Source organism: Mus musculus, chromosome 14 (assembly GCF_000001635.26).
Source record: "Mus musculus strain C57BL/6J chromosome 14, GRCm38.p6 C57BL/6J".
Lineage (NCBI taxonomy): Eukaryota > Metazoa > Chordata > Mammalia > Rodentia > Muridae > Mus > Mus musculus.
In genome coordinates this window covers 35,781,041-35,791,343 of record NC_000080.6, presented here as the reverse complement: position 1 = coordinate 35,791,343, position 10,303 = coordinate 35,781,041, and positions in this window count along the sequence as shown.

The following is a 10,303-nucleotide window of genomic DNA, read 5'->3' as shown; positions in this document are numbered from 1 at the left end:
TTCCCATGAGTTATTGTGTTCTTATATGAAATTGAAGGAGAAATAAAGTTTGCACAAGGCAGGTACATGCATAAAGGTATTGTTGGCTATGAATCCAAATAAGCATCAATTTTTATGTTTACTTAATATAAACACAAGAGGTATCTCGAGGCAAGGCAAAATTAAAGCAGGTTTTCTTTACTATTCTAGCTATCATATGGCAATGTAGAAGAAGAAAGGGAATGGAGGTATTAAAATGAATGCTCTAGAGGAATTTACCTTGAGAGGCTGGTGATAGAGTAGAGATGCTGGAAGAGAGATAGTATGCTTTCTAAATAATGGAAGGATTGGACGTCATATCTGACATAGAAGTGACTAAAGGCAGGGAATTTGATGTTAGTAGAGTAGTAAGGTCCAAAAGCTGGGAGAACTTAGATGCCAGGATGTTTGATGGATATGCCCATACCTTAGCAATTGTGATATGAGGTCTTACAGAAAAGCAGAATACTAGGTCAAAATGTGAAATTGTGATGGTGACCTAGTCAGAAGTAAAAAATGGTTTGATGTCAAGGTGTCACAAGCTTCAATAACTACTGTGACTGTTAACTCTTAGTAAATGCTTGCTGAGTGTAAGTACTGAAACAGAGACTAAGTGAATAAGCAAAATGTCTCCATGAGGACTTTCTATTATTTTCCCCAATTTACAAATGATTAGTACAGAGATAGAACAAGGAACCTGTTAGTTTGATTCTTAGTTGTACTCCTTAAACCACTACCTCAAATGGCAGACCTGTTTACTTTGAAAGGTAGCTTTAATGGATGAACTCACTACCTAAAAACACTGTGAAGTTGTTTCCCTGCCTTGAAATGAGAATCATCACAAAACCGTTAAGAGATTGATACCAACAGGACATATGGAGTATGTTTTATAGAAGGGAGAGGGGAAGACTCCATAAGGACTTTGAGCTGATGACAGTTTAACACACAGTGATAGCTCAACAGCTCCAGCAATAGAGGAAATTCAATAGCATGAGGATGTACTTTGAAAACACAGAAAGTCTTAAAGAACATGGGGTTAAGAGGTGTGTGTTTTATAGTAGAATAAAGAGTTGCAAAGGGTATGAGGCAGGGAGTTTGGGCTAGTTTTAAGATGTCACAAAAGATGCTATATAGAGCTATTTATCAGCAGCATGGATGATAGCCCAGGGAGCCATCTGGAGCTTTGTGATGCCACGAGATAAGGAACCATGTTGAGCATTTTCCCATGAGGGGTAATCATTACCCTTCCAGCTTCACTATGACATATTTATCTACATATTGAAGCTCAGATTAGATGGTCTTGAGTCTACAGGCAAAAAGAAAGGAAAGATACAACTATTACACTTCAATGACACTCAATTGTTGATCTTTTTATCCCTTGACCGATGTACATGGCTATAGAGGGTATATACTAGGCTTGAGGGTAAGCCAAACCTGGTCGGGGCAAGCATCATCTTTCAACCATCCAGAGTCATGTCAACCCAGTCATTATCGATTGGCAGGTGCAGGTCAACGAGTCTGAATTCATTGCTATGTATTCATTCTTTTGTGTCCTGGAATAAATCCCACTCAGCTCCAATAGCCAATGTATTTAATATGCTGTTGGAATCTGTTTGTTCTTTGGTATTGAAGCTTTTTGTTTGTTTGTTTGTTCTGTTTTCTGAAACAGGTCTTGCATATTCTTGTTTGACCTAGAACTCAATTTGAAGACAAGACTAGCCTTTACTTTGCAGAGATTTTCATGCTTCTGCCTCCTAAGTGCTGAGACTACAAGCTTATGTTAGCACATCTGATTGCAGAGGCTTTACATCTGTTTCTGTTGGAGGTTAGTTTTGTTTTTAATTTTGATTTTCATTCTGAAGATCAAATCCAGGGCTTCATACATACTAGATATGCAGTCTACAACTGTTATATCCCCAGGTCCATAGTGTTTTAGAGACAATGGGTCACCTAAGATATCCTTGAAATCCCAACCATACTGCTGTTGCTTTTTGGTAGAGCCTCTGGGTAGCTGGAGTTACAGGCATTATGCACTCTTCCCAGCTTTCAGCTTGTGATATCTGAATCTGATTTGATATCTGAGTAATTTCACCTTCAGTGAATGAACTCTGAAGTTCTTTCCTATTCTGTCTTTTTGAGACTTTGAGAAAGATTATCATTAACTCATCTTGAAATGTTAAATATAATTCACCAATGTGACTACCTGGCATCAGCTTTTTGTAAGAAACTTTTAAAATTATGAACCTATAGTTTTTACTTGCTATTTTTCTATTCAGAATTTTCTATTTTGTTTTGAGTTTATGATGGCAGTTTGTGTATTACAGGAATTTAACTTGGGTTACCTGATTTGTTTTTATGAAATTGTCATAGTTTTACTTTATAATACTCTTTATTTCTATAAAGTTGGTGCAATATTTCATATTAGCTGTCCCTTCTTTATGGGATATACTAAAAAGGTCATATGAGTCATCTTGAAGGGGTTCTTTAGTACTAGTAAAGGAGAAAACACATGCTAGGGCATATTTGATACAAGCCAGTAAACAAAGGAATCTGTGGTTAGTTCCTGCTACCATGATCAATTAAATGAATAAGCTAATGAATACTAGAGAATTTAACTACAAGAGTTTGGCAACCAATTAGTGCCATGTGCCACATAATGGAAGTTTAGTCACTGATAAACTTCATATGCAAAGGTGTTCCCATAACCCACAAGATGATAATGAAACTAAAAGATTCCTATTGCCTAGTGTCAAGATAGCCATCATGACATCACAGCCTAATATGTTATTCATGTGTCAGTATGATGCTATTGTGCACTGGCCTATTGCACTGCAACCATATAGAAGGAAATGCATACCATTACAAACAGTATGTACTGCTTGGCATTGAAACAAATTATATTAGTACTGATTTATAGATTTTTAAAATTAGACTTGCCATTACTTTAGAATATACTTCTTTTTTAAGGTAATACTATATGCTAAGTTATATCAGCAGCAACTCTAGTCTTTTCTTAATTGTCACATTGCTTGGTTATATCAATATGCCATATTAGGCAATAAACATACACTACTGAAGTTTGTGTGACAGTATGATACTCAAACAGAATCCTCTAGTGTGTTTCTCAGAACACAGTCATGTCATTAAGTGGCTTGTTACTATAAAGACATTAATAAAATGTAAAACCCCTATCAATAGTAAAAACCAATAAATAAATGTCATGTGAAGAATATAATGCAAAATGAGATATAATATATAGTTTTAAAATAGCTCCACAAAACCTTATTTTTACAAAAGGAAACAGTAGTTTTAAACTTGAGAAGCCATGACTCTCATGTGAACTAAGTGATCCAATACTAGTGCTTCGCTCATTGGCTGTCATTGTTTTCAAAGAACACTTGAGAGTGAACAGCTGATTGGAAAGAGAGAGAGAAGCTTGTTTTGGCTTGTGATCTGGAGGCTGGAATATCCCATGGCACGTGACTATACTTGGTGATTGCTATATGCTGCTTTAAGCATGAAGAAAGAGCTAGAAAGCCAAGTGAGCACATTAAAAGAGATAAACACAGGTGGAACTCTTCTAATCTGTTAAGAGCTCCACCTCCATGATCCAAACATCTTCTGATAGTTCCCATCTCTTTTCTGTGCCTTATAAAGAAACTGAGGCTCCCAAATCTGGACTTCTGGAGGACACATTCAAACTACAGGAATCACTAACACTGAAATCTATAATCAGATGATTTTCATGTATGGAGCACTGAGGATACATGATTACTGTGCAGTTACTGGTAAAGCATGTCAATAATAACTGTATTAATATAACAAGAGTTCCTAAATGCAACTGGATACTGCTGCCTCTGGATACCAGACTTTGCGGAAATAGCAAGTCCTCTATACACACAGACAAAGTGAAGCACTAATCCTCTAATCTTGACTGAAACAAAACAAAAGGTAAAAGGGGTTTTATCCTATAGGGGCCATGGCATGCTCTGTGACTTAGCTGCCGGAATGATTGGACCCTGTAGCCACAGGATGTCCCACTGGTCTAAGCGCTGTGGTGGCTCCTGCTAGTTAAAGGAAGGAAAGTTAACAAGTTAACTCTAGGTTAATATCTTATGTTCATAGCACATGAGGCCCTCCTCCAAGGAACAACAGAATGCTGGCTGTCAAATGACTGTGTAACCTGGTACCAAGCCCTACTTCTAACCAACCCTCAAATCTCGTCTGAGAAATCCACCACCACCGATCCTGCTACCCTCTTGCCCGATTCCAACCTGCAAGTACTCATCTATGGCTGTTACAAGATGGATAATTAAACCAGGTACGTGGGAGCTTCAATGGATAGTTTAACTGAAATGATCTAAACCTAAACCAGGAACCTCAACCCAGGGAGCAGAACTGATCAACTAACCTAGGCCTTCAGATAGAGAAAAGAAAAATCCACCACTGTATGCATTTAGAGGCAGTATGCTTTTATCACTGTTCATGTCTATAGCAAAATCTATAAAGAAAGAGGCCTTCTTTAAAAAAAAAAAAGAAAAGGAAGGAAGGAAGGAAGAAAAGAAAGAAAGAAAGAAAGAAAGAAAGAAAGAAAGAAAGAAAGAAAGAAAGAAAGAAAGAAAGAAAGACAGAAAGAAAAGTGGCCTTGCTAGAGGCTATTTGGCTTCCCCTAAGAATTTTGTTCTCCACTGATGGGCTACTGACCTGGCTGCCCGATAAATGACCCTAAGACCACTGAGTCCTATTGACATTGTGGTGATATGCCCTGAAAAAAGGTAAAAATAGTTCTGAACATCTATGGTCCAAATTCAAGGGCATCAAAATTCATTAAAGAAACTTTACCAAAGATCAAAACATGCATTGCACCACACACAATAATAGTAATGGACAGATCCTGGAAACAGACAACAAACCAAGATACATGGAAACTAACAGAACTTATGAAATAAATGTATTTAACAGATACCTATAGAACATTTTATCCTAAACAAAAAGATATACCTTTTTCTCAGGACCTTATGGTATCTTCTCCAAAATTGACCATATAATCAGGCACCAACAGGTCTCAACAGATACAAAAATATTCAAATAATCCCATGCATCCTATTAGATCACCACAGACTAAGGCTGATCTTCAATAACAACATAAATAATAGAAAACGCACATACACATGGAGGCTGAACAAAACTCTACTCAATGATAACTTGGTCAAGGAAAAATAAAGAAATTAAAGACTTTTTAGAATTAAATGAAAATGAAACCACAACATATGCAAACTCATGGGACACAAAGAAAACAGTCCTAAGAGAAAAACTCATAGCTCTGAGTGCCGCCAAAAAGAAACATACACTAGTAGCTTGACAGCACACCTAAAAGCTCTAGAAGAAAAGGAAGCAAATTCACCAAACTGGAATAGATGGCAGGAAATAATAAAACTTAGGGCTGAAATCAACCAAATGGAAACAAAAAGAACTATACAAAGAATCAACCAAACCAGGAGCTGGTTTTTTGAAAAAAATCAAGAAGATAGATAAACCCTTAGCCAGACAAAAAAGGAGGGCACAGGGACAGTATCCTAATTAACAAAACCAGAAATGAAAAGGAGACATAAGGACAGAAACAGAGAAAATCCAAAAAAATCATCAGATCCTACTACAAAAGGCTATACTCAACAAAACTGGAAAGCCTGGATGAAATGGGCAATTTTCTAGGCAGATACTAAGTACCAAAGTTAAATCAGAATGAGATTAAAGATCTCAACCGTCCCATATATGCTAAAGAAATAGAAGCATTCATTAATAGTATCCCAACCAAAAAAAGCCCAGGACCAGCAGGTTGAGTGCAGAGTTCTATCAGACCTTCAAAGAAGACCTAATACCAATACTCCTCAAACTGTTCCACAAAATCAAAACAGAAGGTATGCTACCCAATTTGTTCTATGAAGCCTCAATTACACTTATACCTAAACTACATAAATATGCAACAAAGAAAGAGAACTTCAGACCAATTTCCCTTATGAATATCGATGCAAAAATACTCAATAAAATTGTTACCAACAAAATCCAAAACACATCAACACAATCATCCATCATGATCAAGTAGGCTTCATCCTAGGGATGCAGGGATGGTTCAATAGACAGAAATCCATCAACATAATCCACTATATAAATAAACTCAAAGACAAAAACCACATGATCATTTCATTAGATGCTGAGAAAGCACTTGACAAAATCAAACACCCCTTCATTATAAAAGTCTTGGAAAGACCAGGAATTCAAGTCCCATACATAAACATAGTAAAGCAATATACAGTGAACCAGTACCCAACATCAAACTATATGGAGAGAAACTTGAAGCAATCCCACTAAAATCATGGACTAGACAAGGCTGCCCACTCTCACCCTACCTATTCAATACAGTACTTGAAGTTCTAGCCAGAGCAATTAGACAACAAAAGGACATCAATGTGATACAAATTGGAAAGGAACAAGTCAAACTGTCACTATTTATAGATGATATTATCATATACATAAGTGACCCCAAAAATTCCACTGAAGAACTCCTAAACCTGTTAAACAATTTCAGTGAAGTACCTGGATATAAAATTAACTCAAACAAATCAGTGGCCCTTCTCTACACAAAGAATAAACAGGCAGAGAAAGAAATTAGGGAAACAATACCATTCACAATAGTCACAAATAGTATAAAATATTTTGGTGTGACTCTAATTAAGGAAGTGAAAGATCTGTATGATAAAAACTTCAAGTCTCTGAAGAGAGAAATCAAAGAAGATCTCAGAAGTTGGAAAGAATTCCCATGCTCATGGACTGGCAGAATTAATTTAGTAAAAATGACCATTTTGCTGAAAGCAATCTACAAATTCAATGCAATCTCCATCAAAATTCCAACTCAATTCCTCACAGATTTAGAAAGGGCAATTTGCAAATTCATCTGGAATAACAAAAAACCTAGGATAGCAAAAACTCTTCTTGACAATAAAAGAACCTCTGGTGGAAACACCATCCCTGATCTCAAGCTGTACTACAGAGCAATTGTGATAAAAACTTCATGATATTGGTACAGTGACAGGCAGGTAAACCAATGGAATAGAATTGAAGACCCAGAAATGAACCCACAAACCTATGGTCACTTGATCTTTGACAAAGGAGCTAAAACCATCCAGTGGAAAAAAAAGACAGCATTTTTAACAAATGGTGCTGGCTCAACTGGCAGTTAACATGTAGAAGAATGCAAAGCAAACCATTCTCTCCTGTACAAAGCTCAAGTTCAAGTGGATCAAGGAACTCTACATAAAACCAGAGACACTGAAATTTATAGAGGAGAAAGCGGGGAAGAGCCTTGAACATATGGGCACGGGGGGAAAATTCCTGAACAAAACAGCAATGGCTTGTGCTGTAAGATCAAGAATTGATAAATGGGACCTCTTAAAATTGCAAAGCTTCTGTAAGGCGAAGGACACTGTCAATAAGACAAAAAGTTATCCAACAGACTGGGAAAGATCTTTACCAATCCTACATCCAATAGAGGGCTAATAGCCAATATATACAAAGAACTCAAGAAGTTAGACTTCAGAGAAACAAATATCCCTATTAAAAATGGGGTACAGAGCTAAACAAAGAATTCTCAACTGAGGAATTCAAAATGGCTGAGAAGCACCTAAAAAAATGTTCAAAATCCTTAGTCATCAGGGAAATGCAAATCAAAATAACCCTGAGATTCTACCTCTTACCAGTCAGAAAGGCAAAAATGAAAAACTCAGGTCACAGCAGATGCTGGCATGGATGTGGAGAAAGAGTATTCCTCCATTGCTGGTGGGATTGTAAGCTAGTACACACCCTCTGGAAATCAGTTTGGTGGTTCCTCAGAAAATTGAACATAGTACTACCTGAGGACCCAACAATACCACACCTGGGCATATACCCAGAAATGCTCCAACTTGTAATAAGGCCATGTACTCTAATATATTCATAACAGTTTTATTTATTATAGCTAGAAGTTGGAAAAAACCCAGATGTCCCTCAACAGAGGAATAGATACAGAAAATGTGGCACATTTACACAATGGAGTACTATGCAGCTATTAAAAACAATGAATTTATGAAATTCTTAGGGAAATGGATGGATCTGGAGGATATCATCCTGAGTGAAGTAATCCAATCACAATAGAACACACATGATATGCATTCACTGATAAGTGGATATTAGCCCAGAAACTTGCAATATCCAAGATACAATTCACAAAATACATGAAACTCAAGAAGAAGGAAGACCAAAGTGGAGATTCTTTTATCCTTCTTAGAAGGGGGAACAAAATACCCATAGAAGGAGTTACAGAGACAAAATATGGAGCATAGACTGAAGGAATGACTATCCAAAGACTGCCCAAGCTGTGTATCCATCCCATATACAACCACCAAACCCAGACACTATTATGGATGCCAACAAGAGCTTGCTGGCAGAAGAAAATGCTCACAGCCATCCATTAGACAGAGCACAAGGTCCCCAGTGAAGGAGCTAAAGAAAGTCCCCAAGGAGCTGAAGGGGTTTGCAGCCCCACAGGAGGAACAATGGTATGAACTAACCAGTATGACCAAAGCTCCTAGGGATTAAGCCACCAACCAAAGAAAACACATGCTGGGACTCATGGCTCTAGCTACATATGTAGCAGAGGATAGCCTAGTTGGTCATCAATGGGAAGAGAGGTTCTTGGTCCTGTGAATGTTCTATGCCCTAGTATAGGGGAATGCCAGGACTAGGAAGTGGGAGTGGGTGTGTTAATGATCAAAGGGAGTGGGGAGGGGATAGGGAATTTTCAGAGAGGAAACCAGGAAAGGGGATAACATTTGAAATGTAATCAAAGAAAATAATAAAAGGAAAAAAAGGAGGAAAAAAAAACAAAGATAAGATTGAGCTTTAAACAAAAGCCCTTCAGCCTCCAAAAGTGAACATCTGCCATGGCAATTTACCTGAAGTCCTATATTCAATCTATAAAAGCAGAAATATTCTGCAGAATGCCAGAGAAGACACATGGTTTCTCTTTGCCCATTGGTCCATAGACTGTGAAAATTTATTTCTCTCCATAGAGGGAAAAACTGTAGTGAAGAATTTATTCCCCTCCCACAATTCTTGCTGGTTTGAAATACCATTGGATTTGCTTCAAAAGTGTAATGAGATCCTAGAGCCATTTCCTACTGTCCCTCTCTGGCGTCTGGGTCTAAGGTAGGGCAATAGGACTCCAGGTTCTCACCTCATGCACTAAACCTAGGCTATAATCCTGCCCTTCACCTCCTTATCCACAGAACTTGTCTTATGTCCAGAACTGGTGACCCCCATTTGGTGCAGATTAACTGGAAACCCTTTATTTCTGGATTATAGGATCAACTCTCCAAAGCTTTGGCCATACACCTGTGCTTACTTTTGTGTATCTGCTAGAACTTCAGAAACAATGAAGGAATCGCTTTAGTCACTCTCTCCTAGCTGCAACAAAATCAATCCCATAATTAAATCCCAACTTTGTTTTTTAAATATGGAAACACATGGTGATGTGTTTCCATACTTAGAAACATGTATCAATGTGTCAATTTTTTGTGGTCTTTGCAGTTAGTGGTAAATGGGAGGAGGAAGAAGGAGAAGGAAGAGAGAAAGCTTAAGAGGTTGCTGCTGGAAGAGAAGAGATGAGTCTTAAAATCTCATTTTCAGACCTAGCTGTTAGCACTGCCTGGTCCTGACAGGGCCAGCCCTGGAGGGAAGTATGTGGGCTGGCTGTAGAATTAATTGAATTTCACAACTTGCCTCACATTCCTGCTGGCACAAAGTGCCTTGGAAGGACAGAGGCATCACAGGAGGCCAGCGCAATGGCAGGACCAAGCCTGAGCACTGCTGTGAGCCTTTCTTTACACAACTCTGCCTCAAAATAGCTTGCCTGTTAGCACCCCAGCAGAGAACCCCCCACAAGCAGGGGCAGAGGAAGATGTGTGCTGTCTCTAAGATACAGACTGGTCCTCAGCTCCAGGATGAAGGCCAGGAACTGAAATACATTTCCTTCACAAGAGCCTTTACCTATAAAAGACACCTATACTTAGGTTATATGAATTTTAAATACTTCCTAGCTCTAACACTGCATTATTGCGCTAAGAATCCAAGATTCAATTCAACCAAAGGCTGTTTAACATCAGTGTCTCAGCCCCAGTAATGTATAGGATCCCCACATACCTGGAGCCCTAGTTTCCTGCCTCACTTTGTTTTTCTGAATTTTATTTAACCT